The sequence below is a fragment of the Spodoptera frugiperda genome, chromosome 1 (genome assembly GCF_023101765.2).
Source record: "Spodoptera frugiperda isolate SF20-4 chromosome 1, AGI-APGP_CSIRO_Sfru_2.0, whole genome shotgun sequence".
NCBI classification, from domain to species: Eukaryota; Metazoa; Arthropoda; class Insecta; order Lepidoptera; family Noctuidae; genus Spodoptera; species Spodoptera frugiperda.
The window spans coordinates 7,940,440-7,945,936 of record NC_064212.1 but is presented as its reverse complement, the minus strand read 5'-3'; positions in this window follow the sequence as shown (position 1 = coordinate 7,945,936).

The window sequence follows — 5,497 nt, the reverse complement described above, 5'->3', positions numbered from 1 at the left end:
GCGACACCGAGTGTCGTGGTACCGGAACGATGTTTGCACGAGGCGGTTGCGGCAACAAACATCGGTGTCACACCCAGAGAATCACAAATTTATATTAGATATTCATAACAGGCGCCAAGGATTTGTTCATTTCGTAAATCCCAGCACAATAACAGTTACCCACTTAATACTGGCACGCGAAACAGTTATTATGGGAGTCGAGTAGACCAGCTACATGCAATGATTTCTCCGATATCGATCTCAGAGGTCAGTGGCGGTACTTTTTATTGATCGGTCCTATATTATTGAGTTGAATTGAAGTGGTGCTATAAAAACAAAGAGCATACGGTCCCTTCGGACTATTAATTCAAGTCAAAGCTAAAATGCGACAAAGGCGAGTCAGCTCATAAAATTTATAGGCGATCGAATGAGATAATATGGTCGACGTTAAGAGCAGCTTAGACAGTTTGAAAATTTAAATGTGAAGTAAGTTTTGCGAGATTGCGCGGTATAAATCAGCGCGAGCGGCGGGCGGAGCGGGAGCGGGCGGCGCGGCGAGGCGCTCGCGCTCGTCAGCCCGCTGCGGCGATAAATCCGGCACTCCCTCGGGCTTCTTAACCGTTCTCCATCTTCATGTACACACCAACACCGACACTTCGTATGCCCGACCTGCCTAATACCTACTCACTTTTGTGCAACGCCCAACAGTTTGCGACTTCATGAAACGAAAACTTATGTTTCTCTACATTTCACTGAAGCAAATCATTGCTGAGATTGTAGAGTTATGAGGCGCTCGTAACATTACGTAAGCAAAACACGCCTGGCGTCAAGTAGACAAGGATGTTCTTGTTTTTAATTGCCTCGCGACATTAAGTTAAATAACAAACAAGTTTAAAACATTTCTCACTTATCCCATCTGTCAACTTGTAGCGTCCAAAGTATTTTCCGCGAACTTCGCCCTAATTCTTTTTCACGCTACATTTCAAGAATCTTATTTTTGTAATTACAAAAATGTCTAGTACGCCGACGTTATCCTTAATTGCTGGACATAAAAATTCCATTTAAATTTCCCTTTTAACGATCGGGGAGAAGTGTCTAATTGTATAATACACTCGTTTGCGTATTTTTATTGTTGGTACAATAATTAGAACATAACGCGACTTCGCCCTTTTTAAACAGGTTTGTAATTAAACTTTTCTTTGGAGTTGTAAAAGAATATTGCGAGATGCGAGCGTATCTTACGGCGGGGGCGCTAGTGGCGGCGAGGGCGGGGGTGGGCTGGTTATTTAAGAAATGGAAAGAAAAGCAATTTACTGCTTATCAACGAGAGTAGCGACCCGCGGGTCACTCGAATACAACTACCGAGTACGTAATGTCGCGACACAGACGTACCAACGGATCGTGCTCGGTCACGTCTGTACCAAACTTCCTGTTGGATTCACCATCACTCAATACTACGACATGTACTTACTTATGGGGTTTGCTCTATTAATACCTGATCATGGACCTCATTTTTACGACTTTTCCTTTATTATTAGAACTTCCTTACTTACTAACTTAACTGTCATCCCGTTTTAAGTTCTAATGATATTACTAGTGACCATGTCAGTTTAAGAACTTTTCCTTTATTTTAACTATGCTGGTTTATTTTAGCTATATTATTTTATTATAACTATGCTGATTAGATGTTGATTGGTTCATCATTTTCTACAATATTAATATACTCATCACAAAAAGAATCAAATCGAATTCCGTCATCATTCTAGCTTACTCAATATGTTTACTTTAGTTTGTATGATGAAAAGTAGATTAATTTAAAAAGTTATCCTATTATAAGTTGTTGGACAAGTTGAAGTATAATTAGCTTAAGTCAACAAATTCCTCTCGTAGCGTAATGACGAGACTCGAGTACGTCCTTCTTGTATCCAAGTGTAATTAAACTATGTTTCAGGTTATTTTTGTTCCTAAAAACATAAGAACATATAATATATGAAAGAGTAAGCAGAGGTAGGAGGCATATTATTGTGAACTAGAAAGTTAAAAAAACACTACGATTTTCTCCTGTCCCGTGGGTGCGTTTATAAACATACAATTTCACATGCACGTGACACCCAGACCCGAAACAACAGTGTGTGAATCATACAAAGAGTCAGGAATCGAACCTGCTACACTTTGCACGGCAGGCAGTCGCCCAGCCACCGCGTCATCAGACGTCCCTGCATCCAGCATGTCCCTGCGACTTTAATAAAATCTTCTTAAAAATATAACTCATTACAAACAATTAACACATTCGTATCAAAGGGCCAATGTTCTGAAAGGAAAAACTTTCTTGAATTCATCCAATAACAAATTATAGTATCCTTTACTCTCCTCCGTACCAAAAGACATGCATCAAAAACCAACAAACGAAAACATAACACAATTTTAATTTAATATCATATTAAAAGAGACATATTTAAACTACACCCTTGACAATACTCAGAAGCAATAAATAAAAACTATTGTTTCAAATAAATCCACACATTAGCGTTAATGTCCGTACGTCTGTCCGTCCGTAGTATCCCTTTTAATAGAACACAATGATTCATTGTTGTACAGCGTCAAAAATTTGCAATGATTAGTTGGGGCGAGTCTATTTTTACTTAGGGTTGGGGTACGGGTCACGACCCGACCAAATATTTGGCTATCAATGGGACAGTCATCTTGTTATTATAATCGATGAATAGACTACGCTTGCACACATCATGATTTCATTTTTAGCAGCATATTAGGGCTTGCTTGCTACTGTATTGTGTTATTTTGTTGAAGGTGGGTATCATTTTATTTACATAGACAGTTTTTTTCGTATTTTAAAGGTGTTTTAGTGTAAGTAGTTGAAATAACTACTTACTTATTAATTAAAAGGGTATTTTTTTATTCGTGAAAATGTATAACCAAAGCTTAAAATCTCTTTTTTAATTTCACAGACTTTAGTTTCAAATAATCTGTGCATGATATCCCACCAAAATAACAAACTAATAACCATAATAAACACAGGGTAGAAGCTATATCCTGATCGATTTGATCGGAGGAGGCCTCGGCTAATGTTTATTAACTGTATAAATTATACAAAAGCCAAATTTACGCTCAATCACTTATAGCCAATATAAATTCCGGCTATGTTCCTTGAAACGCTGTGTCAACCTATCCATCAGTGTAAAAATTCCCTGTTGATCCCCTTAATTTAATCAAAAGATCGCTTTAGCTGGTCATGGGCAAGAAAAAACGGGATGACGTAACGTTACGACGACACGGTGATATAAAATTTTCATCGAACGGAAGACGGGAGAGGTGAGGGCAAGTGGGGTGGGAGGGGCGGACCTCCTGGTGTAATATCCAAGTCGATCCGGGTAACCAATAAATTACAATTTGACATAAACAAAACCCCACCGCTGCACGTTGCCGCGAATTATTTATTAGCTGTACATGACGATCAACCGAGGCTTTTACATTTTACATTATGTGGACATAGAAATATGACGTAGCACCTATTATGGAGAGTAAAATAAATAATATACAGTCACATACTTAATTGAAAAAGTAGTCAGGTTTATTATAAACACTATATCAACTCATTTGCTTATATCGTCAACCATATTGAATTAATGATGTAGGCACAATAATAAAGCGAACATCTTCCTTCGTAAAACTCCACTGTCAGAATTAATTAACTTTTCGAGCATAACATTGTCGCAGCGAGTCTGAAGCCTCTTCAAGACGTGTAAAATGATTGTCATGCGAGTGAAACGTCGGGAGGGAGGGAAGCAGTGACCCTCCCTCCTCCGTGTAATAAAATTTGCATACTTTTAATCAAGGCTCGTGTTGTGGAGAAGTTTCCCAATAACGGAACGCCGTGATCGATTCGATGCCCAGTCTAGGCATCGTTTTTGCATTTATAATGTTCTTCGTTACGCAACGCGGCTTGTTCTTTTGTGAGAAATGTTTGTTTAGGAATAATTTGTATTAACTTTTTTAAATGTAAAGTTAACTAAAAATCACGGTTTACTCACGTAAATTAATGGAAAAAAGCTCTACTAGTTTCAAGTCACAGAGGGACTCTTCTCCATTAATGTACTGGAGGAAACCGTTGCGATAGTTATTATAAAAATGTTAAGTTGTTTTTAATATGTTTCTTATCAATGACTTAGTTATAGCAGTGACGGCTTCTCCTCCTCTCTAATATATTATGTGTATATGTGTGTGGTTGATACCTGGCATAATATAAATTAACCTTTAATTACCTATATGAACAGATGCTGCTAAGTTAACGGTAATATATATCAAACTTTAATAGATTTTCAATTAAAATATGAATTAGTTGTTCTTGCATTTTAAGAAAGTAACTACTACAAGTATGTAATAATATAAAAAAAATGTTTTATGTTAAACGGTTTTAATGGGTTAAGAGTGTATCAAATATCAGATTGATCGAACGTCAGAACCAAACCGATAATTAATCAAAACAAAATGATAATACTCGTATACTGCTACCCTTGCTAGGTAGTCACACTTGCAATTACTTCACCAACGAGGCAGTTAAGAATTTACAATACATAAGCAAATTAAAAGAAACCATAACAACAGGTCTTTTTTGACCGAAAAGATTGGCACAGAGAATACAGTACCAATTCAGCAAAAGCAACAATAAGGAAGGAACTCTTAAAATTCCATTGAACGTGAATTACGAATGGACACGCAGACAGGAATAACACGACGCTTATTGTTTTTGTTAATTATAATATTTTATATTATTTATTTAATTTAATAATAGTCTTCTTCTATATGTGAATATGTGTGTGTATACTAGCAATATAGTAACAAATATCGATATTCGGTTGTTTCAGCGGGTTCAGCGTCGAAAATAATTTAATGCGTTCTTCACGGTGCACTCTCAATTGGAGCTGTGTAAATAATGTTAGTAATACCGAGTCGCCTTCAATGTTGTAAGAGGATTCCCGTAGCGCAGTTTGCAATAAATTAGCTGGCTTCTAATATAAAACGACAAAACCCCGACAGAGCGTCACGGCCCGCCGTCGCCCCGCTGCCGCCCCGCCGCCGCGCCGCTGCCTCCGCCTGTCCATCTCCGCTCCGCATTAATCGTGTTTAGTTAGCGGATATTGGCGGCGGAAATTCAAATGCAATCAAATGAAAATAGAATTCGTAAAAAAGCAAAGAAAACAAACCGACAGGCGTCAGTCTAGCGGGAGCGCGCCGCCCGCCCTCGGCCGCCGCCCGCCCAGCGCCGCGCACCGCACGCTGACCGTACTTACACGATTTTAAATTGTACATATCTGAAATTCCGATCTGTCGCACACCCACCCTGCGCTATGAAATGAAACAAAATAAAAGTGGAACGACACGGCACGCTCGGAAAAAATCAAAATCGAAATTAAAAATAAAAGGTTTTTTCGACGCGGCGAGGGAGGCGGATGCAATGTTTGCGGCCGTCATTCGATGCAGTGCGCAATAAAAACACGCG